This window comes from Eptesicus fuscus, chromosome 15, assembly GCF_027574615.1.
Source record: "Eptesicus fuscus isolate TK198812 chromosome 15, DD_ASM_mEF_20220401, whole genome shotgun sequence".
Taxonomy (NCBI): domain Eukaryota; kingdom Metazoa; phylum Chordata; class Mammalia; order Chiroptera; family Vespertilionidae; genus Eptesicus; species Eptesicus fuscus.
In genome coordinates, this window is record NC_072487.1 from 20,141,207 (window position 1) to 20,164,128 (window position 22,922).

The following is a 22,922-nucleotide window of genomic DNA, read 5'->3' on the forward strand; positions in this document are numbered from 1 at the left end:
ATTTTTTACAAAGAGGAAGAGAGAGGGATAGACAGTTAGAAGCATCAATGAGAGAGAAACATTGATCAGCTGCCTCTTGCACACCCTCTACTGGGGATGTGCCCGCAACCAAGGTACATGCCCTTGACCGGAATCGAACCTGGGACCCTTGAGTCCGCAGGCCGACGCTCTATCCACTGAGCCAAACCGGTTTCGGCAAGACAATCATTTTGTTTTCCTAAGTATTAGCGATGATTAATTATCGTTATGCTCTCTATTCCAGGGATTTTATAAAAAAAAAAGTCAAAATTATTATCTTGATGTCATTATTAGCCCAATTTCAGTTCTTCTAGACATCAGCTTCGTGTAGTTAAATGTCTTTGGTTGAACTTCTGTTTCCAACATCACTAACTACTGTAGGACCTGAGTCTGAGCTAGACAGACCATCCACAGTCCAAGAGCTGGGTGGGGATTTCGCACAAGGCGGAGTACCAGGAGGGCACTGCCCGCGATGCTTTCCTTCCTCGGGGGACTTCATACAAAGCGTGAGGCCGGCTTCCTCTAGGGCCATGTCTTTCTGTTTCTCTCGCAGGGAGCTGGCTTCTGGAACACCAGAAGGTGGGGGAGGTGGCTCCGAGGTTCTTTCAGAGAAGCTATTTTCTTTTCCTCCGATCTGGATGCCCTTGCTTTCCTTTTGAGGGGCCAGTTTTTCAAAGTGGCCAAACCATTTCTCCACTGTACGCTGAGTGAAGAGCCACAGAATGAATTTGTGAATGACCTTCTACAGTGTCATTTTTTGTATAAGCTGGGCAGCTGCTGGTCTGCCCGGAGGAGGTACCAGGCATTTGAGAAATGAGACTGGAACTGAAAAAGCCAGAAGAAAGTTCTGCCTGCTTGCTTTGAGCCTGAAAAGTGTCATCATTGGAGAGGAAGTTTCGGTGGGAGTCAATATGGAATGGGCAGCAATCTGAGCAAAAGCACAGTCTTGGGGGCTCACTGATGAGCCAGATGGGGAAGTGCCTGAGGAGGACAAGCAAATGTTTAATCTTGAGGGTCAAGTCTTCTTACTGTGTTGCTCTGAGGCACTCCTCTTGCCCACCTTGAAGCCCATGACTGAACTCTGGTTAATACGTGTTTGCCCTTCCATTTGCAAAGACTGGGGCCGTTTGAGATGATCCTCCTCTCCACATAAGTGACCAGCTCTGTAGTTAGTTTTCTTTTGTTTCTTTAAAAACATCCTCCTGAGATAGCTCAGTTTGCAGGGCTGGTCATCAACGTTGGGCTCTGAGCAGGGCTGCTGCCTCTTTGAACTCTTGAGGGCATCCATTGTGTGTGGAAGGGAGTCTCCTGATGTATCTGAATCGAAGGGCTGGCTCCTGGGATGATCATGTGAGGACATGTGACTGCAAGATGCCACAGAAATGGCCGCTGGCTTGGATTCAGGGAGAAGCTTCACAGGATTTCCTTCATTACCAAACAAGCTTTCCTTCTTAGCATTTGTGTTAGTGGCCCTTTTCTTGATATCGGTGCCTGTAACTAAACTCTGTTTAAAATACGTCTTACCCTCTTCCTGTAGGGGTTGATTCTGCTTCAGATGGTCCTCGTCTTTTTGTGAGAGAATCGCATCACAGCTGGACTTGCGTAGCCTTTCCTGCCTGAGAGAGGAAAGCTTTGAGTCTCGATAGCTGGTGCTGCGCTCCGAGCAGCGCTGGTGCTGTCTCGGGCTTTCTGGAGCATCTGCTGCAGCTGTGGACCAGCTGGGTGTGGTCATGCCAGACAGGGGCCCAGCAGGGTCCTGCAGTGTGGGCTCTCCGTACATACCATAACGGTGATGGGCTTGGATTCAAGAGGCCATTCCTTTTGAATGTCTTCATGTTTAGAACGGTCTAAGTCAAAGTTGCTCAGGGTTAAAAGACCAGCCACCGCAGGCTGGTCAAGGTCATCATCACTAGGGGTCAAGGCAGAGTCCATGCTTCTGCTCCCCTGACCGAGGTTCATAACCAAGTCACCACATGGGGCTTCAGCATCCGCATTCTGCTCACCTTCCAAGCTGCCATTACAGAAGTCAGTCATTTGTAAGCAAGAGATGTGGGAGGCATTCTGCTTAGTATCACATCTCTCGGAAACCTCTCCGAAGAGGGAAGTGGTTTCTTCTCCAAATATTCCACAGTAATTTTCAATCAGAAATTGAATAAGAAGAGTAACCTTATTTATAGATTCATTTACTAGTTCTGGTTGGAGGAGGTAGGAGGCCAATGAATGCTAGTAGCGATGTACCCTGCTAAGTTAAGTGCCGTCATCTGATTGGATGAGGAGTGTTGCTCAATGTTCCGTAAGACCCCGAAAAGGTACCGTAGGAGAACAACATTGGCTCTCAGAAGCTGGTCCAACAGCCTTTGAATTGTATTTATTTTCTCTTCATCATTTCCTTGATCCATGACACAGACCCAGTGATGACAGAGATCTGATGAGAAAATACTACCAGGAATATTTCATAGAAAATCCTTTAAAAATGATGCTATCACAAAAACAGACTCACTACAGAATCCAGTTTCTCCTTCAGCTCTCTGCAAGATTTCACATGGGCTGACAGACCGAAGATGCCTTTCGTGCGGAGTCCTTTCTGATCAAGAATGAAAAGCCCATCTGAGACAGGTTTGGGCAGACTGTCATTCTCACAGATACATGGCAGAGACACTCCAAAGAGCTGTCCTGGCTTAGGAGAGGTTGGTGACAAGGGCAAGTTACCCGGGTGAGTGCTAGAACCCCGCTGTGTGCTACACCATCTCCTTTTAAATGTCTTCTGACCTGACTGGCTCAGCTGGTGGGCAGCAGCCTGGTGGCTGGGCTGCAGGGTGAACTGGCACCGCCTCTCCCGGGGCAGCTGTTCCATGAGGAAGAGCTCCCGGAGGACGGACGGGCTGGTGGAGGTCTCTGACCCTGTGTCAGAGGCGCAGAGTCTCGAAGATGACCCATTTTAATTCCATAGGGACATTCATGCCCAGTAAGTGGACACGGTGCCTCTTCTTTGCCAGAATCCACCCATAACTGGTCATCTCCCTCAGAGCCAGTGATCCTTAGCATGGGCAGTGACATGTGATAACCTCATTCACTGTGTCTGAATCCCTTATTGTTATAGTTTTAGAACAGGCACAGTCCCCAATGCCCTTGGTGACGATTTTGGGGAGAATGCTCTTCGGACAGTCCTTCTCCTTCTCTAGGCTGAGGCATCTCCGGAGGAGGGAGAGCCATTTGCCCTTCTGCTCTGGGGAACGGAAAGTGGCCACGAAGTTCACCGTGGGTCAGCCCAGGACAAACGATGTCATGGCATCGATACTGCCTTCTCCCACTTCATCCACACAGCTTGCTGCCCACATGCCACTCAATTTTATTTTAGTTTTCCTCTTGAAGTTGTTATATTTGATTTTGGCCACAACCAGCCGGTCACTGAACAGGAAGAGGTGCCCCTCCCGCCTCTGCGGGCCTCTCTTGAGTTCTACCAGGCCATCGAGTAGCAGGGCGCTACCGGGGCACAGGAAGGATGACAGAAACGCACACGTGTCCACACCTGCAGGAGGCCTCTCCCTGGTAGCTGGCTGTTTTTGGCAGGGCGGTATCAAGGGTAAGAGATGGAGCCCACCATCTAGTGCTTTCATTCTCCTCCTGGCGGGTTGCTGAGCCCTGCGGGACACCACAGCCCTGATGACTTCTGCAGACCCAGGGTCCAGTGCCTGTGGGGCTGGGAAAGGCAATGTCCCACCTTGGCCCCGCCCCCCACTGGGGACTGGGCTGCCTGCCTACTCTGAGGTGGATGGAGAGGAAAGCGGAGCCTGCTGGGTCGCTCAGAGGTGTTAGACTCACACACAGAGAGTTCCCAGAGTACCGAGTTCGGGGAGATGTGGGAGAAGACCAAGGGTGCTGGGGGGTGACCTGGGAGGTGGCGTTGCCACAGGGTGGATAAGATGGGAAGTTCTAGAATTAGAACATGGTACCCTTAAGCCTCTGGCGTTAAATCCCCCTCGTGATGGGGGTCACGTGCCCCCCCCCCCACGTGGGAGTGTCCGGAGGGAGGGCACCAGCAAGCAGGTCTGGTGGTGGGCAGTAAGTGGGGGGGTTGGCAGGGCAGGAAGGGAAGGGAGGGATAACGGCATCTCTGCCAGCTCAGCGTCCTCACCTTCTTTGTGCCTGGCCTCTCTGGTGTAGACACCTGTCAGGGAGGAGGGTCTCCCAGCCTGCCCCCTTAGAGTCTCCTGCTTTGCTGGCAGATGTGCCTGATCTCTCAGCTGAGCAGTTTCCGTAAGTCAGCGGTGTCCCAGGCATTCATTTCACGTGGGCGGCTGGCTCATCAGTAAGAGGCAGAAGACCATCCTACCACCCTCGACTCTTCCACCACCCTCCCCTTCCCCCTCCCCCAGACTCCTAGCCCAACCTCCCTACCCCCCAGCTCCCCAACTCCCCTCCCTCTACTCCCTCCCCTCCCACCAGAGCAAAGCTCAGTAAAGCAGGAAGGCAGTACTCAGCCCTAAGACAAGCACCCTCCAATCTGTTTTCATTTCATTTGGGTAGAAATCTAGAAGTAGAATCGCTGCGTCTTATGGTAAATGTATATTTAACTTTTAAAGAAATGTCCAAAATATTTTCCAAAGGGGCTTACCATAAAATTAACTTAGACTGTCTCTTGGCATTGATGGGGAGCCATTAACAGGATTAAGATGGGGATTATCATAGCTAATTAATTCTTAAATCATCTACTTCCACAATGAAGACTGACTTCTAAAAACCAAGATTATAAAGGTCCCAGTTAGAACATTACTGTAACCTTCCAGGTGGAAGGTGAAGGCGTGAACCACGAACTCAGAGAGGAAGGACGGACTCAGTAAATATTCAGGACATAAAATAAACAGGACTGTGTGACTGATTTGATATATAGGAGTGAAGCAGAGAATTCCCTGTCTCCTAGGTTTCAGGCTCTAGCAGATGGATGAATACTAATGAACAGAACTCAGGTACAGAGCCATTAGGTCTGAAGTTTAAGTAAATATGTCACAGGTAACTGAATATATACATATATATAAAGTATAATATGCTAATTAGACCGTATGTCCTTCCAGATGACCTTCTGGATGAAGCCAGGACTGCGAGGGAAGCCCGGGTCCCGGGTGCCAGAGGGAAGCTGCTGCTGGAAGCCGGGGGAAGGAAGGCCTATTCTTGCACAAATTTCATGCATCAGGCCTCAGGCCTCTAATATATATATATATGTATATATATGAGTCTGAACCTCTAGGGAGAGGTGACAGCAAGAGATAGATTTATGGAGTCAGTATTATATATCTGATTTGTAAAACTGGAAAAGCAGATGAGATTACACAGGGAGAACATGTATCCAGAGAGCAGTTATGGGTCAAGGAGGGAACCTTACACATCACTAATAAATAAAATCTAGGCAGAGGTAAAAGGCCAACGAAAAAAGACCAAGAAAAAACAACACACACACAGAAAGTAGAGGGAGAATTGGTAAACAGAAGGATCACCCGGCTAGTGTGGCTCATTGGCTGAGTGTCAACCCATGAATCAAGAGGTGACTGGTTCTATTCCCATTCAGGGCACATGCTTGGGTGGCCAGCTTAATCTCCGGTGGGGGCATGCAGGAGGCAGCCAATGGATGATGTTTCTCTCTCATGGATGTTTCTGTCTCTCTATCCCTCTCCCATCCTCTCCCCCCAACCAAAAAAAAAAATCTATAATAATAAAAGCATAATATACTAATTCAACCAGACAGCCGGATGACCTTCCAGACAACCTTCAAGTCAAAGCCAGGGCTGTGAGGGCTGAGCTCCTTGCACGAATTTCGTGTATCGGGCCTCTAGTATTAAAATAAAAAAGAGATAGAGACGGATAAAAAAAAAACACAAGGAAGTAGTTTCTCAAATGAGTGTAAGCAAGCCCAGGAGGAACAAGGAGGTGGCAGTGGGTGGTAATTAGAACAATCATTCCAAGTGTCTGGCTGCTCTGGGACCAAACAAACTGCTGTGTGTATTTGTGATGTTGGTTAGTATGATGGTCTCAAAGGCAAAGTACCAGTGATCTAAAGAATACTAAGAATCTGACAACAGGAACTACATCCTCATACTTTTTTTGTACATATTATTTCCTCCAGTTCACTTTCTGCTGTAGAAATACCATTTGTGACTGTATGAAATACCCATGAGAAGCAGAGTAAATGAGAGCTGTTGGGTGCCAGCCGCAGGCAGGCAGAGCAGAATATGCTCCATTTCCATCACTAATGCTTGGACAGCCCCCCTCCTTCCGTTCAAGGTAGGTACTTCAGCTTTCAGCTGAGTTTTTTTGTTTGTGTGTGTGTGTGAGGTGGTGGCATTCAATGAAGAAGCCCCAGATCCACCACACACACACACACACACACACAATATCGACCCACTGACAAAGGAATTAAGAACAAAGAATGAGCTCAGAAAGATGGATCCCTGTCTGAGATGTCAAGTGTGATAATGCATATCTGCAGAAATTTCATCACCCTAACCCAAAACTTTAAAAGAACCTTAGTGACAGCATATATATATATATACCGTATATGTTCCATTTATAACCCTAAGCAGGATTTCCTGAATGCTAAGCAGCCCATCACTGCAAAGAAGGCTGAGCACTGGCAGGTGCACCATTCTGCTTCCACCCTGAGCTGGGAGGTCTGCTGCCTGCACTGCGGCCGATTCCCCCTGGAGACTCCCAGCTTGCAGGCTCACGCTGAAGTCAGAGAAGGGGAAAAGTTGAAGGCACCCCCCACACCCCGGCCCCGGCCCATCCAACAAAGTCGTCCTTTGCTTTTTCACTCACAGTCTGGTATTCAGCCTTTAGGACCTCTCTGCCCGCAGGATGTTTGTAACAGGAAAGGCTGCTGCAATAGCTGGAGAAGGATTGAAAAAACCAAGGAAGTAGTTTCTTGGGATGTCACTGCAGCCCACACCATGGAAGAGCTAACTTGCTTCCTTCCTTCCCAGGATGCGTTCAGGGTGTGCAAAGAAGCCACTGCCTTTACCATCCCATTTCCTACTGCCTCAATCAACTCTGTAGCAAGAGCTCTATTTCCCACTCCTATGCAGATATATGGAGCATTTGACAAACAACAGGTACAGTTCTGGCTTTTCTGCAGGCTTAGCATTGCTCAAAGTTGTGCATTAAATTGGGGACAGGCTCTGTATATGAGTCTAGCATTATTCCAAACTGGCGCTAATGGCTTCCTTTGCCTTCAAGTTTCTGTCTGGTGCTTTTCTAACATGTGGGAGACTTGTTCTTGACTGGCCTGACTGCTTGCAAAACTCGAATGAAACTATGTCAAAATATAAAATATGGAAAGGACACAGGAAAGAATATTCTCTTTTTAGTTCTGCACAGGCTTGCTAATGCGCTGCTCATGAGTAGGAGGTGGTGAATGCAGGGACTCTAAGAGGCTGTCCTCTTGTTTGTTCAAGTTGGACAAGAGAGGAAGGAATGGAGGAGTGCTTAGAGGACTTTTAAGAAGAAGGGGGACCCTTGCCAGCGTTGCTCAGTGGTTGAGCATCGACCTATGAATCAGAAGGTCACAATTCAATTCCTGGTCAGGGCACATGCCCAGGGTTGCAGGCTCCATCCCCAGCATGCAGGAGTCACCTGATCAATTCTTTCTCAACATTGATGTTTCTATCGCCCTCTCCCTTCCTCTCTGAAATCAACAAAAATATATTTAAAAAAAAAAAGGGGGCCTAGCTGGTTTGGCTCAGTGGATAGAGTGTCAGCCTGCGGACTGAAGGGTCCTGGGTTCGATTCTGGTCAAGGGCACATGCCTAGGTTGCGGGCTTGATCGCCAGTAGGGAACGCGCAGGAGGCAGCTTATCAATGATTCTCTCTCATCACTGATGTTTCTATCTCTCTTTCCCTCTCCCTTCCTCTCTGAAATCAATAAAAAAATATTTTTAAAAAAGAAGTAGAAGAGGGGATACCTTATGACAGGGGAAAAGTGGAGCCAAATATGTACCAAGTAGGGGGCCTAGTGACAACCGTTTTGAAATCACTTGCCCTCAACCTCTGGAGCAGGGGTCCTCAAACTTTTTAAACAGGGGCCAGTTCACTGTCCCTCAGACCGTTGGAGGGCCAGACTATAGTTTAAAAAAAACTATGAACAAATTCCTATGCACACTGCACATATCTTATTTTGAAGTAAAAAAAACAAAACGGCAAAAACACCCGCATGTGGCCCGCGGGCCGTAGTTTGAGGACGCCTGCTCTGGGGTATAGAGAAGAGAAGAATGAATTAATTTTAACAACTTCATTGGGATATAATTATCATGCCGAAAGTTCACTATTTAAAGTACACAATTCAATAATTTTAGTGCATTAACAGAGTTGTGTGATCATAACCTTAATGTAATTTTTGAACAGTTTCCTCATACCACAAAGGCACTGTGCACATTACCAGTCCCCTCCCCCTACTCCATTCAATGCTCCACCCTCTGACAACCACTAGTCTCCTTTCCGTCTCTGTGGATTTATCTATTTTGGACACTTCCTATAAATGAAATCTTATAATTAAGTGCTCTTTTGTGTCTGGCCCCTTTCACGTTGCATAATATTTTCAAGGTTCATCTATGTTGTAGCCCTTATTGGTACTTAATTCCTCTTTTCAGTTGGGTGACATTTCATTGTATGGATAGAGTATATCTTGTTTATCCATTCCTAAGTTTATGGACCTTTTGTGCTGTTTTCCAGGTTGGGTAACCTGGGGCACATCATTTTACCTCTTAAGTTTCCTGACTTAAGAGGTTGATAATTAAAAGCCACCTCACAGGGAAGTTGTGAAGATTATGTTAGATAACTGAGCAGGCGCTTTGTCAACTGTAAGGTACTTCACCAGCACAATGCTAGTCATTACTCCACAAGCACTACCGCATGACTCTGTTACGTGAGAGTAACAAAGTGACATGGAAATGCATGGACGTGGTGACTATAGGTGGAGGCTTCCAAATTGCTTCTAACCAGGACCAACTTGCAGTAGAAGGAAGAAACACACACACGTTCTAAAATCCAGGCTGATTAAAGATTTGAGGTCCATTAACATATGAGACATCATTCCAGATGAGGATCTTTAAGAGCAAAATAATGTACCTGTAGGCACTGTTACTCCTTAAAGATGAATTCAAAATTTGCATTTCAAAAAGCAATGCTATGCGGTTTTCAGAAGTGACCTCTTAAGTTTTCCTATCAAATCAACTCATGTTATTAGAATTCTGTGGTGTATTAGTTCACTGAGTTAGTAGACGGTAAGCAAGAAAATGTGTGAAGAAAGGGAAAACAGACCTGGCTCATGTTGCTCAGTGGTTACAATGTCTGCCTACGTATGGAAGGGTCTTGGATTTGATTTCTGGTCACAGTTGCAGCTTCATTCCCTTGGCCTGGTTGGGTGCATGTGGGAGTCAACTAATTGATGTGTTTCTCTCTCTTGTTCTCTTTATCTTTCTCTCTCACCCCCTTTCTCCATCCCTTCCACTCTCTTAAAAAAAAAAAAAACTCATTGGAGAAAGTATTTTCAGGTGAGGATTAAGAAAAAGAAAAAAAAAAGCCCTAACTGGTTTGGCTCAGTGGATAGAGCTTCGGCCTGCGGACTGAAAGGTCCCAGGTTCGATTCCGGTCAAGGGCATGCACCGTGGTTTCGGGCACATCCCCAGTAGGAGGTGTGCAAGAGGCAGCTGATCGATGTTTCTCTCTCATCGATGTTTCTAACTCTCCGTCCCGCTCCCTTCCTCTATGTAAAAAATCAATAAAATATATTTTAAAAAAAAGAAAACATTCATGAGCCTATGCAGAGTAGATTTCTTTTTCTTTCTTTTTTTCTGAAAAATGAGGGATTCCAACTCAGATTTTGGGTGGCGATTGTAAGAAACAGGAAATCTGGTCACCCATCAGAAGAGAATTACTACAAGAGTAAATTTGTTTTTTGATGAGAACACACTATCCAATGGGCACCTGTGTGTGCTGAAGAGTGGGGAGAGGAGCAGCGATGGGAACCACTGAGGAAGTGGGGCGAGATGAACACGGGTGATGGTCAGACAGCCCGGTGGTACCAGAGACAGGACGGAAACCCAGGACCCCTAATCCTCATACTCAGTATATCTCCCTTTCCCAGGAAAGGGTCTTCTCGGGCTGGCTGTGATCAGCAGATGTCAATCAGCAGCACTGGGGGATACTTCAATGTACACAAATTCTTTAGAATTTTTAACTTACTTTCTATAACTGTTTACATTGCTAAGAATTGTTGCTAAACATGTTTTTGGTGAATACCAAGAACTGCTTAAAATCCATTAGGCTTTACTTGCTTCAATAATAAATCCATTACTTCCTTCCTTTGCCTCTATGTCTACTATTCAGTATGTTTACTGAATCCTATTTTCTCTCAGTCAATGGTACCATCCTCTGTGAAGATAGCCAAACCCCTCTGTGCTCCCACAGCTCCTGGGCCTAACTCTATTCAGCACTTGTTAGATTGTATTTTGTACTACCATCATCCATTTGAATGTCTCTCCAACTTCCTAAATCCCCTGCAAGGCAGTGATTTTGATCTTGTTCTTCTCTATCTCCCGGTGCCTCGCTCAATGCGTAAGCGGATGAGAAGGCCGAGGAGCTGCACACCAACCTCTGCACCAATTTGGTTTGTTCATCTTTTATCTTTAACTTCTCTTTTCTATTCAATTCTACTTGATTTCATTACCCTGAACCATTACAGCATTTGCTTTCTTCTTTCTCACAAAATACTCCTCTGCCAGTGGCAAAGCTTGAAGACAAAAGACGGAAATAGAAAACAGGGAAATGAGCTGCATCTCTGGGCACTTTCTGCAATGGTACCTTGTTTTAATCCTCACCAGAGGATATGTTTTTATGTTTTTATTGATCTTAGAGAGAGAGGAAGAGAGAGAGAGAGAGAGAGAGAGAGAGAGAGAGAGAGAGAGAGAGAGAGAGAGAGAGAGAGAGAAACACTGGTGTGGGAGAGAAACATCGATCAGTTGCCTCCTGTATGCACCCAGATTGGGGATCAAACCCACAACCTAGGTATGTGCCCTGACCAGGAATCGAACCCAGAACCTTTTGGTGGTATATGGGACAACACTCCAAAGTACTGAGCTACCAGCCAGGGCTGCAACAGTATCTTAAACAGGTTTTTAAAATTAAGGTCATGACTTGATAAGAATATGATTTTAAAGAAGCTAGAAATAATAGGGTGAAAATAAGAGCTGGCCTATTTAACACCCATTTAAAACACCAGTGATGAGACAAGGCAGTCAAAGGGGGTACATTTCGCATATGCTTGTTTTCTATCACCATCGCCACCCCTATGTGAGAGCCTAGCCACCTTCTGATCTCTGTCACTCATTCATTTGGAAAATATTTATTGAATGCCTTCTATGTGGCAGGCACTGCAGACACCCCGAGAAGGACAGGCAAAGCCCTTGAATATATGGGGTAAGCATGGCTCCCCCAAGAGGCTAGCGTGAATCAAGATTAGAAAGGGAAGGGGAAAGCACCCACGATGAAGCTGGCGACGCCAGCAGGAGCCAGACTCTGCGGCCCTTTTGGACTAAATGAAGGCCTTCAAACTAAGAGCCTTGAAGGTGACACGTGCAAGGACTTACAATTTTAAAACATCATGCTAGATATACTTAGTGCAAAGCCACTCAGCCAAACGTGAGCTTGGCGTCACAAAGGGATGCTGTCTCAGGGAGAGGTTCCATGCCTGCGGGAAGGGCTATACATTTTGCCTCCATTTGCGGGACCAAGGAACCAGGATTGTCACCAACCTGGCACGCGCCAGAGAACATCCGGTTCCTCTGGAAGCAGCCCCGCACGCATCGAGGCCCACATGTGCTAATGAAAGCATCCTGCTCTCTCGGTAGGCTTGGAGAACACAATGTATTTCCTTTATTGCTGCTGTCCTTTTGCTCTGGTTTTGACCCCCTTCCCCACACAGCACGTGAAAACTCACAGTGGGACTTCCTTTTCTGGAACCTAAAAGAAATTTTCCCAATGAAATTATTTTATGGTTTCCTGCAAACTGTGTTTCTTTTGAGTGAACTACCATCTACCCTTACATAACATTTCCTAAAAGAGTATGCTGAACCTGTCATTTATTTTTTTACATTTCTCTTTATTGCTGAAAGATGTAGATGTGACCTGTTTTCCCCATGGACACCTTCTAGCCAGGCTCCTCCTCCCCCCCCAGGCCTTCACCACACTTTTGTCTGTGTCCATGGGTTATGCATATATGCATATAAATTATTTGGTTAATCTCCCCCCACCCCTGCCCCCATCCCTGCCTTCCCTCTAAGAACCTGTCATTTAAAGCTCAGGAGAATAGCTTTAGTAAAGCAGATGTTTTTACATACCACACTACTGTTGGAAGAGAAAGTTGTATTGTAAAGTACAAAAAAAATGGAGGGAAAGTCTCTTGCAATTTAATGACTGTGGTGCATCTTCTCCTGGACTGGCTGGATACAGGCACCTTTCTTTACGCGTATGATGAATTAATTTACTCACACTGAGATGATGAACATGGCAAGGAAGAAACTGGCCTTAAGTGCCACGAGAAACAGATTCCTGGAGAAAAATGAAAAGTCAAAGAGCAAGGCTAGCGTCCCATAGAAATCACACTCTGAAAGGTGGGCACCCATCTAAGCACCACTCAGCTTTTAAAAAGCTAATGTTTTGCACTACTTGGCATGGAAACTTTTAAATAAACAAAATGTAAAAATGTAATTCAGGTTCCTTTTATGCTCCTTGCCCTCCCGCCTCCCATGAGGTACCACTCTCTTCCTGCCAATGGCAGTTCTGTTCTTTTACGTCCACGTGTCTGTCTTAGTTTGGAGTTCCCCAAAACAGACCGTAGGGGCGAAGTTTCAGTGCAAATAGCAGAGAGGGTTTGCCCAAAAGAAGAGGCAGGTCCTAATGCCAGAGCTCCACCGTGCTACCTGAGGAGGCTGACTTTGTTTGGCATAGAGTAGGGAGAGGTTCATGCCGAAGGACATTGTCCAAAAACAATGGAGATGTTGGTGGCAGCAAGCAATTAACTACATGGGGGCTGGTAGCTTCATGAGATTAGTAGCAAAAAGAGAAATGATGGGCCAGCCATACATCTAACAGAGAGACATTCAAGAAGAGGGCTCCTGGGACCACACTCAGCCCCAAGGGTCCAGAAGGTTGAGAACACACCCTGGGCTGCACCCACTCAGGAATAACCAGACACAGGGCGGACATGAAAACGTTCCCCAAGTCATACACCGATCCGTCAGCAAAACACGGAAGCCTCACTGACTCCAAGGGCTTAAGCACACCTTTGATCAAACACTTGCTAAACAATAAGCCACTTTAACGGAGGAGGAAGTCAGGAAGTCAGGCTTAAAAATAAAGTCAGATTCATGCCTCGTGGTCCGGAAGGCTGTGTGCACAGCCAGTGCCGCACCCTCTCTGGAGAGACTGGAGAAAGGAGCACCCAGCTACACGGGGGTGGGAGCGGGGAGGAGCGTCAACGCCCTGAGCATGAGAGCACACACACCCACCTGGTAAGGGTGGCTGAAGCACAAACTTCGATCAGTAAATGGTATATGCAGACCCAGGGAAAAACCCTAGGAAGCCAGTCTACAACACAAAAACAAGGGGAACAAAATCTGAGCAAGGAGGTCATAAAGTACGTAATGTAGATAAAATAGACTTCACAGGACTAGTCCGGCCAAGTCACCAAAGAGGTAAACAAGTGACCAAACAAACAACAACTTCAAGAAACTTCCTCCAAAAAGAGGACCAGAAGGGTCAGCATTCAGAAGTGCTGCAATATTTTACCCAAAATGTGCATTTAAAAAAAAAAAATTATGAGGCAGGCAGAAAACATAAGAAAAGCCAGAAACCAAAAATGTTGGATCCCTCTCCCACCCCCACCCCCCAAAACAAGCAACAGAAAATCACAGGTGCCCAGAAGTTAGATTTAAATGACAAATACTTGAAAGCAGCCATTATAAACATGCTCAAAGAACCGAAGGAAGCTATGCTTACAGAAGTAAAGGAAGGTCTGATAACAATGTCCCATCAAATAGAGAATTATCAATCCAAAGACAAATTACAAGTACAACAATACAACCACATGGAAATTCTGGGGTTGGAAACTACAGTAGCTACAATGAAGACTTCACTAGAGTGGCTCAGCAGTAGATTTGAACTGGTAGGAGAAAGCTTCAGCAACCTTGATAATGGATGAACAGAGACTATGTAACACAAAGAACAGAAAGAAAACAATAACAGAGCCTCAGAAAGGTAGGACAGTATTAAATGTCCAACACACACATCATGAAAGTACCAGAAGGAGAGGAGAGAGAAAGGAACAGAAACATATTCAAAGAAATAATGGCTGAAAACTTCCCAAATTTGATGAAGAGCACTCACTAATCTATACTTTTAAGAAGCTCAATAAACTCTATGTAGGATAAATACACACTCAGAATCATCAAAAGGTTGGAAGCCAAAGAGAAATTGTTGAGATCAGTAAGAGAAAAATACCTTGTCCCATTGTGGTACAGCTGACTTCTCATCAAAAACAATAGAGGCCAAACTGTTGAAAGAAAAATGAGGAAAAGACAAGTACATTTTGATTGGGGAGGAGAAAATCCAGAAAGAATGTTTGAGAAAAGTCTTTATAGGCAATAAGAATCGTCAGGCAAACAGAGGAAGAATGGAGAACTGCCTCAGCAAAGTAATGCTGAGAGAAAATATGAAGGAAAATACAAATTTCAGTTGTTAAAAAATGTCACCTAAAACCTGCCTTTTCATTAAACAGAGACAATCTCCCATGCATGTGGCTTGGAAGTTTATGAGAAGTTAACAGATACATTTCTCAACCAGACCTGCCAACAAGCCATCCTGCATTTAAGGTGATGTATGAAAAATGTATAGAATCATTGGCGAGTTCTCAGAAAGGAGTTACTAAATCATTATTCAGAGCTTGTAAGTATGTAGCAGGTGGGTGGCATGGAAGGCAAAGTAATGTGAGATTAATTCCATAAGGCAACCAGAGAATTTACTCATTCATTTTTCAATTGAAGATGTAAGATTTCAAAGCCTGTAAAAATAGTGAGCACATTTGGGAGAAATGATAGAAGGCTTCCTGAACCCTGATTATTAGTGCTACAAAAGAGATAAGTATATGAGGTGAGAATTTGAAGGTACATTACAAAAACTTCGGCATAGAAATAATCCAAATGAAACCCACATTTATTTACACAATAAGCTTCCTCTGACTCTCAGAAAAGGTTGGAATTTTTTTTCTGTGTATTTTAAATGTGCTTTTACTGTAGAGTACTGTGATCTTGTCCAATAGAAGCAAACTCACTAACCAGGTACCAGTGATTTAGGTAAAAGACATCTGAGAGAGAAAGGGGGATGGGCACTAGGGAAGCTGAGATGATGAGGTAACTCAGAGAACCTGCTGATTATATTTAGTGTCCTAGATGCGCCTCTCTCACCTACATCTGTCACTTCCTACTGGAAGCCTATAGTCAGATATGGATACAAATTACTACAGAAGAAAATGGCTAATTTACAAAGAAAGTAAGTGGTGATTATAGCAGCCCTACTGAAGCTTCCATCTTATATAAAAACTGCTGTTTGAAATTTTAACCCTGCTATTTTGGCTTCTGTAAGCGCTTGCTTGCTTAGATAATAAGGAAAATAAGACTACTCTCATTCCAGAGAAGCCATAAACCTTCCCCGGACAAAGTTATCAGTGCTGGCGCCAAGCCAGGCCTTTGGTTGAGGTCTCAAAGCCCCAGCATATAGGGCTCTTTAAGAACTTGCAGCCCTGACTGGTTTGGCTCAGTGGATAGAGTGTTGGCCTGTGGACTGAAGGGTCCCAGGTTCAATTCTGGTCAAGGACATGTACCTTGGTTGTGGGCACATCCTCAGTAGGAGGTGTGCAGGAGGCAGCTGATCGATGTTTCTCTCTCATTGATGTTTCTAACTCTCTATCCCTCTCCCTTCCTCTCTGTAAAAAATCAATAAAATATATTTTTTTAAAAAAGAACTTGCAAAGGGAACTGGAAAATCCCTTATGTGGGAGACAAAGAGCTAGAAAAAGTATAAATAGGAAAGCTTTCTCCATGTTTCTTTGCCCAGAACTTGAAAGGGATTTTTCTCTGGACCCGTGTGTAATAATAATAAAGTGTGACTCCATTTCTCTAAGCGTTGCTTGGTTTTTCTCCGGTTATCAGACAGTGAAGGGAAGTGACCCAGAGGTGTATAATCCTGATGAACCATTTGGTAGTAGAAGGAATTTTTTCAAATCAACATTTTACTGCCCACGCAAAATAATTAAATTACAAATATAAAACAAAACAAAAAGAGTATTTCCAAAAGGAAATGAATGTTGATAACATAGAGAAATAATGGATTTTAACTACGTTCAACAAGCTTGTGTTCAGTGTAGAGAGGACAACAGCCACAGGCCTGTGAGGCCTATAAGTTGCTATTATACAGAGGGGAAACTGTCATTTGTTCAAAAGTGGAGATTAAGAAAGCTCACTAAATAAAAGATGTTCATGACCACATTTGCCTTCTCTTGGCAGGCCCAGGTCAGGTCAGCGGTTAACTTACAGAAAGGAAGCCTGAAAAGCCACCTTCCTGGGTTCCAAGTCTCCCACTTCCCAGCTATGTCATGTTGGGCAGGTGTTGCACTTCCTCAGTACCCTCAGATTCCTCATCTGAAAGCAGCCCACAGAGTGCACTTCCAAGGGCACATGGAAGCGAGGAAGCATGAGTCCTTAGCTACGATGAGGCACATTCTACATGCACCTTGGGCTACATTCTATCTGACCAGGGGTAGGAGTGTTACTAAGGACCCCACACAGACCATCAGTTCATAAGAACTTCATTTTTCTCCCTTTGGAAAGGGTCAGAACATCTGGTTCATCTTAAGCAGAGCATTTAAAAATAACTACTAATGAAGTATTTATGTTTTCCAGTACTTTCTCTGCTTGCTACCTCCACTGCTTTTCTCCCTGGACAGGTTCTGTGCAGCAACAATTAGTGCATCAGAGATGCACCAATGCTGAAAGACCTAACTTCTGGAGTGCTGTTCACCACCCCTATTCAAGAAACCCTCAATTTTCATATTGCATACTTAAAAAAATTTTTTTAAAATATATCCTATCTAATAAAAGAGTAACATGCAAATTAACCATCACTCCGCTACACCAACAAGCCACGCCCACCAGCCAATCAGGAGTGAGTATGCAAATTGACCCAACCAAGATGGCTACAGCCACAGAGAGCAGGAGAGAGGCTTGGGTTTCCCTGGCGATGGCGGAAGCCAAGCTTTCCACACACCCTGGCTGGCCCAGGCCTCAGCTTAAGGCTATAAAGTTTCAATTATAGAAGATACATAAATCCCAACAGAAATGGCTGCGGCCACGGAGCTGGAGAGAGCAGGAGCCTAGGGTTGCCCCTGGCGATGGAGGAAGCCAAGCTTTCCACACACCCTGGCCGGCCCAGGCCTTCGCTCCAGGCTACAAAGTTTCAATTATAGAAGATAAATAAATTCCATCAGAAATGGCTGCCGCCAGGGAGTGAGCAGAAGGCTTGGCTCTGCTCCAGGCTACAAAGTTTCAATTGTAGAAGATAAATAAATCCCAGATACCAGGGCCTCCGCTTGGGTCACCGGGGGGTGTGGCCAGCCTGCAAACCACTACAGGCCCCACGCCCCAAGGGAACCCTGATCCAGGACACCCTTCAGGGCAAACCAGCTGGCCCCCACCCATGCACCAGGCCTCTATCCTATCTAATAAAAGAGTAATATGCAGATTGACCATCACTCCAACACACAAGATGGCTGCCCCCATGTGGTCAAAGGTCCTGCCCCCATGTGGATACAAGATGGCCACTACAAGATGGCCAGCATTGGGAGGGACCAGGGACCAGGCCTGCAAGGGAGGGCAGTTGTGGGTGATCAGGCCAGCAGGGGAGAGCAGTTGGGAGGGACCAGGCCTGCAAGGGAGGACAGTTGTGAGTGATCAGGCCAGCAGGGGAGGGCAGTTGGGAGGGACCAGGCCTGCAAGGGAGGGCAGTTGGGGGCGATCAAGCTTGCAGGGGAGGGAAGTTAAGGGTTGACCAGGCTGGCAGAAGAGGGAAGTTGGGGGCAAACAGAATAGCAGGGGAGCAGTTAGACATCAATCAGGCTGGCAGGGGAGTGGTTAGGGGGTGATCAGGCTGGCAGGAAGAAGCGGTTAGGGGCAATCAGGAAGGTAGGCAGGCGAGTGGTTGGGTGCCAGCAGTCCTGGATTGTGATCGGGTCTAAATGGGCAGTTGGACATCCCTTGAGGGGTCCCAGATTGGAGAGGGTGTAGGCTGGGCTGAGGGACACCGCCCCCCGTACACAAATTTCATGCACTGGGCCTCTAGTGTGTGTGTGTGTGTGTGTGTGTGTGTGTGTGTGTGTGTGTGTGTAATTGATTTTTTACAGAGAGGAAGGGAGAGAAAGAGAGAGTTAGAAACATTGATGAGAGAGAAATATCAATCAGATGCCTCCTGCACACCCCCCTACTGGGGATGTGCCTGCAAACAAGGTACATGCCCTTGACCGGAATCAAACCTAGGACCCTTGAGTCTGCAGGCTGACGCTCTATCCACTGAGGCAAACCGATTAGGGCCACATTGCATATTTTTAAAGTAGATAAAAATTTGTTTTGTCTATTCCTGGGATAAGTTTGAATAATGGTTTAGAAATTTGGAATATCCTTTATGTTGCTGTGCTCCAGGGTACATGCTTTCCATAAAGTGGTTATAAAGATTAACTAATAAAGGTGAAGCTACTGTGTGTGACGCTGCTTCGAATAGTGCCTGGCACTCCATGAGTGCTTTAAATGCTGGCTATAATGGTAATGATATTATTTGATTTTAACATATTTTGTTGGTATTGTAATCGCCATATTATTTCATTAGCAATGCAGACAGGCAGAGGGAAGAGCGTCTGGCTCTAATTCAGTTCATTATTTCTCTGGCAAGAAATTATCTGGGATCACAGGCAGGAGGCAGGAGCATTGCCACAGACACCACTACGGGGTTCTCTGTACAGCTGCCCCTATTTCCCTGCCCTAATTTTCCAATTAATAGTCAAAGCCACAATTACACACCGAGAAATAAGTGCATAAAGAAACACATGTATGATCACACATGAAAATACACTTTTTTCTGTACTTCAGCTAGGATGATACTCGGAAATTTAAGAGAAAATTTAAGAGAAACTTTCCTAAGAAACTAAGAAACAGTCAACAGACTAGTTTTGTAAAATATGATACTTTCATTTAGTGGAATGCACAGCAACCATTAAAAGTGATGGAAAAGATAGTCATGAGAATATGAGTCAGACTTAAAAGAAAATGAGTCAGACTTAAAACAGCTTAATCCTATCTCTTACAAGTATACATGTAGAAAAGGACTAGAGAAGATTAAGTCCTCAAAATACCCAAACTAGCCCTAACCGGTTTGGCTCAGTGGATAGAGCGACAGGCTGCGGACACAAGGATCCCAGGTTCGATTCCGGTCAAGGGCATGTAACTTGGTTGCGGGCACATCCCCAGTAGGGGGTGTGCAGGAGGCAGCTGATCCATGTTTCTCTCTTCTCAATGTTTCTAACTCTCTACCCCTCTCCCTTCCTCTCTGTAAAAAAAGTCAATAAAATATATTTTAAAAAATACCAAAACTAATTTTCGTGAGAGGATTATAGATAGTTTAAATTTTCCTTCTTTGTTGATACTTTTCATAATGAATATATGTTACTTTTGTAATCCTAAAAGGAACCCTGAAATAGTGAGGTTCCAGGGAAACCAGGGGATGTGGCCATTTTAATGCTAATTTTCTAAGTCTGATCAAGGGTGGGGTGAGTCCGTATCTAGGAGCCAAAGCCAAAACCTGCAGTTCTGCAGTCAGTGTAACCAAACTGCCCATCTCAGGCTGCTGGGCGGAGGTGCAGAGCCCAAGCAAGTCAGCCAGCAAGAGAAGAGCTAGAGAACTCATGCAGCCTGAGAGACAGACCTCTACAGACCTCGGTCTGTTACCAGTCTGATCTTCCAACAAAGCTTCCCACATCTCATTTGCCACAGTTGTACCCTGCTCAACAACACACAGCCACTCAATCTCATCAAAATGTTTCTTCTAGAAGGCAATGTAGCGATTATCGTAGCAAACATTAATTGTGTACAGTGATCACATTGTGGCGGCTCACCTATGAAGGGGTCATGGTACAAATGGGCACCATGGCTCATAAATTAAGAACTACCAATTTAGATAGGTGTACATCGTGAATTCCCAAGACTATTGGGCTTTCGAAAAGTTAAATTTAGAAAATTGAGTATTACTAGTAAGTCCTTTATTTATTTCTCGAATTTCCTTTTCTGTCATTTAATGTAAAGTGTCAAAAGAATGCCAGAAAGTCAATTGCTTGTTTATTTTGTCCTCTCTCTGCTACAAAAAGGCAGAAGGTTGTGTAGTTAATTCATTTTCAGATTCATCTCCTTGCTGCATCAAGTCTTGGTAACAAGCTAATTTCTTTGTAAGAATAGATGCTGCTAAAATTATAATTTTTGATCCAAGCAGAATAAATTAAAACATTTTTCCTTCTATTGATAAACTACATATCTACTTGTCAATGATAGTTTGGTTTGTTTTGGACAACTACAACTTTACAAATAGTATACTCAACATATAAAAAATATATGGAAGTTTTTATAACTAAGAGAAATAAAAAAAATTCTGCTTATAAAAATACGTAAGATTTAGAGTTTATTATATACAGGTGGAACAAAAAAATGTAGAAAAGATTCTTCTCACAGTACTATACTTTAAGTATTGATAAGTACAGGGCACTAAAACTTTCAAATGCACTCGGAAACACATGTGTGTGACTCCAAAAGCTTAACTTAATATTTTAGGTAAGATCTTGTTCTTTTTTCATATCAATCATTTGCCCTAAATTTGGTAGATCATGAAAACAGTGATTGGAAATAGGCCTGGAAACAGTTCTTACAGTCTAGAAATAGTTAAATCACATGTACAATGCTTGAAGTTCTGGTTAAGAATCTTAGCCTGGCCACTTTGGAAAGTAAACAACATTCAGCATATTTAATGCTAAGACAGGGGGAAGTCACACTTGTTCTGAGACTGGGCAGGCACTTGATTTTCCATTCATTTTCCCAATACCCCTGAAGAACAGGCAGATTGTATGATCCAGATACAGCTACCCTGACTAAACCAGGACATACGGGTATCTTAAGGCTAGCCTGGAGAGTCTCGTCTAACTCACCTTTTTGATTCCTCACAATATAAATTCCTGATTTGTGTTTTTTTTGTTTTGTTTTTTTTACTACTAAATAAAGTAGAGGCAGAAGTTGGTGGAGGCAAGAACAAATACAGGGTCAGAGGCAGGGCAAGATTTTCTACCCTCACATCACAGTATCACTCCCCAAAAATGTTTCTTTTTTTAAAAATGTATCTTTATTGTTGAAAATTATAGAGATGTACCCCTTTGTCCCCTATTGACCCATTCTGGCCTGCCCTCTGCCTCCACCCCAAGTCTTCACCACACTACTGTCTGTATCTGTGGATTATGCATATAAATACTTTGGCTAATCTCCCTAACCAATGTTTCTCAAAGTAGGATGGACCCACCTGTGCTAGGATTATCCAGAAATGAATTTCAAGCACACAGCAGCTCTCCTGCCCCCAGTACCCACCGAATGGCTAAATCACAATCCTTGGGGGTAGGACCTGAAAATCTGCATTTGTAACACACTCCCCTAGTCTTAGAAATGCTGCCATATTGTATGCTCTCCCAAATGATGACTACAGCAGCATGCCATGTCTATATATAGTTCTTTCTCTTAATATCATCCTATATAATAAAAGCCTAATATGCAAATTGTCCCCTCAACCAGGAGTTTGACTGGGAATTCGACCAGGGTGTGGGGCCAGCCAGCCAACCATGGGAAGGGAGGCCCCAGCTGGCAGCTGGCAGCCCCTAGGGGCCCTACCTGTGCACGGATTTCATGCACCGGGCCTCTAGTTTATTATAATCTTGGCAAGGTAATGAGATGCTTGAAAAATTACGATGAGAAGCCCTAACACCTGTGTCAGGGATACAGCATGACCTAGTGCTACGAAATCACGATACCTGAGTTTTTCACCGCTTTCTTCTGAAAGTTGTTTTCTGGCTCCCCGTATGGTAAATGCCGAAGTATTGTCATTGCGATCTAGAGTTTTAAAGTGTTAAACAAAAAGGCATCAGTAGGGATTTACAGTACAACTAGCTTACAGGGTCTGAGTTCGCATAAATGTTCATGAAGTTCAAGGTGTCTTTACAAGAGCTGAGTCCAAATAATCTGCATTTGAAAAAAGTAACTTATTGGTATGCTTCCACCCTCCCATGGGCACCATCCCTTATCAAAACTCATTCATTGTGTGGAACCCAAAGATGTCACTCAGAATCTGAAACGGAAAAGGTCAGAGGCATAACAGGCCTCAGGAAAACGAATGGGGACAGGTCAGCTGCTGATACATCTTTGACTACTGCTAATCATCATACCAAACACACTTATTAGCAGTCCTTTTCAGTGTATAAGCTTCACTTTGGAGACCTTAATTAATCTGATCTTTTCTAAAAGCCTGTGAAAGGCCAGCTCACTTGGCACACTTCTATTACTCGGCCTTTTTACCTCCCCGCTGCATCAGTTGCCATCTCTTCCCCAATGAGTTTCTGGGAGGCAGAGACAGCATTTTCTCTTCTGCATCTGGCATTCAACAAGGCACGCAGAGACACAGGCAGCTTTTCCAAAAAGGCCACATCCTACGGACAAGACAACTGAGGTGCAGAGAGA

The 22,922-nt window shown here is 44.7% G+C and overlaps 1 protein-coding gene and 1 pseudogene across 1 annotated transcript in view; both read right to left on the reverse strand.

Moving 5' to 3' along the window:
• Positions 1-22,922, reverse strand: part of SH3GL2 (SH3 domain containing GRB2 like 2, endophilin A1) — a 195,052-nt gene that overhangs the window by 52,672 nt on the left and 119,458 nt on the right. The window lies entirely within an intron of this gene.
• Positions 350-22,292, reverse strand: LOC129151738 (rho GTPase-activating protein 20-like; annotated as a pseudogene).